This window comes from Fulmarus glacialis, unplaced genomic scaffold, assembly GCF_000690835.1.
Source record: "Fulmarus glacialis isolate BGI_N327 unplaced genomic scaffold, ASM69083v1 scaffold24297, whole genome shotgun sequence".
NCBI lineage: Eukaryota > Metazoa > Chordata > Aves > Procellariiformes > Procellariidae > Fulmarus > Fulmarus glacialis.
Genome location: NW_009221595.1, coordinates 1 through 1,393, shown reverse-complemented (window position 1 = coordinate 1,393; position 1,393 = coordinate 1).

Sequence of the window (1,393 nt, the reverse complement as noted above, 5' to 3'; positions counted from 1 at the left end):
CCACAGCGGCGAGAAGCCATTCCAGTGCGGCCAGTGCGGCAAATGCTTCGGTGAGAGCGCCCGTCTGCTCGAGCACCAGCGCACCCACACTGGTGAGAAGCCCTACCGCTGTCCCGATTGCCCCAAGACCTTCAGCCGCGGCTCTCACCTTGCCCGCCACCGCCGCCTCCATGCAGCTGAGCGCGGAGCCGGTCCGGCCCTGGCGATGCACCGGGGTCTCTGAGGGCCTCCCCAAGGAGAGGGAAGGAGGTGGTGGAGCAGATGATGGTGCTTCTGTGGTGGCCACAGGGACATGGTTTGACCTGCTGGTGCCCCTCATCAACAGAAAGATTTATGGAGGATCCATAACATGGTCAACGGCTGCTGCAGCCCTTCTGTGGTGGCCATGGGGCTGTGGTTTGCTCTGCTGATGCCCATTGTCAACAGAAGGATTCATGGAGGATCCATGACATAGTCAATAGCTGCTACAGCCCTTCTGTGGTGGCCACGGGGACGTGGTTTGGCCCCATTGGCGCCCATCATCAATATAAAGACTTCAGGAGGATCCACGATGTGGGCAGTGGTTATTACAGCTGTTCTGTGATGGCCGCGTGCCTGTGGGTTGGCCCTATCGGCACCCATCGTCAACACAAAGACTTCAGGAGGAGCCATGACATGGCCAGTGGCTGCTACAGCCCTTACGTGGTGGCCACGGGGATGTAGTTTGGCCTCATTGGTGCTCACCGTCAATGTAAAGCCTTGGGGAGAACCCATGATGTGGCCAATGACTCTATGGCCCTTCTGTGGTGGCCATGGGGACATGGTTTGGCTCCATCAATGCCCAATGTTGGCTTGTGCGGAACCTGTGTAGGCAAAAAGCCACGGGACTTGGGGACAAATGTGGACACAAAGACTTGAGGAGGACTCATGATGTGGCCAACGGCCGCAGCCTTTCTGCGGTAGCCATGGGGATGTGGTTTAACCTTTTTGTGCCCATCACCAATGCAAAGACTTGGGAAGGGTCTATGACATGGCCAATGGCTATTACAGGCCTTCTGTGGTGGCCACAGAGATGTGGTTTGGCCCCACTGGTGCCCATTGCCAAGATAAAGACTTGGAGAGGGCCCACGATGTGGCCAACGGGGACGTGGGTTTGCCCCACTGGTGCCTCCCATTGGCTTGTGGAGAAGCCACGTGGGCAAAAAGAGATGGCTTCAGGGCTGAAGGTGGACACAAAGACTCGGGGAGGACCCATGACATGGCCCAATGGCTACTACAGCTCGTCTGTGGTGGCCACAGGGACATAGTTTGGTCCCGTTGGCATGCGTCATCATCACAAAGACTTGGGGAGGTCCCATGATGTGGCCAACGGCTACCACGGGCCTTCCCTGGGGGGCACGCGCCCCCCGCGTGG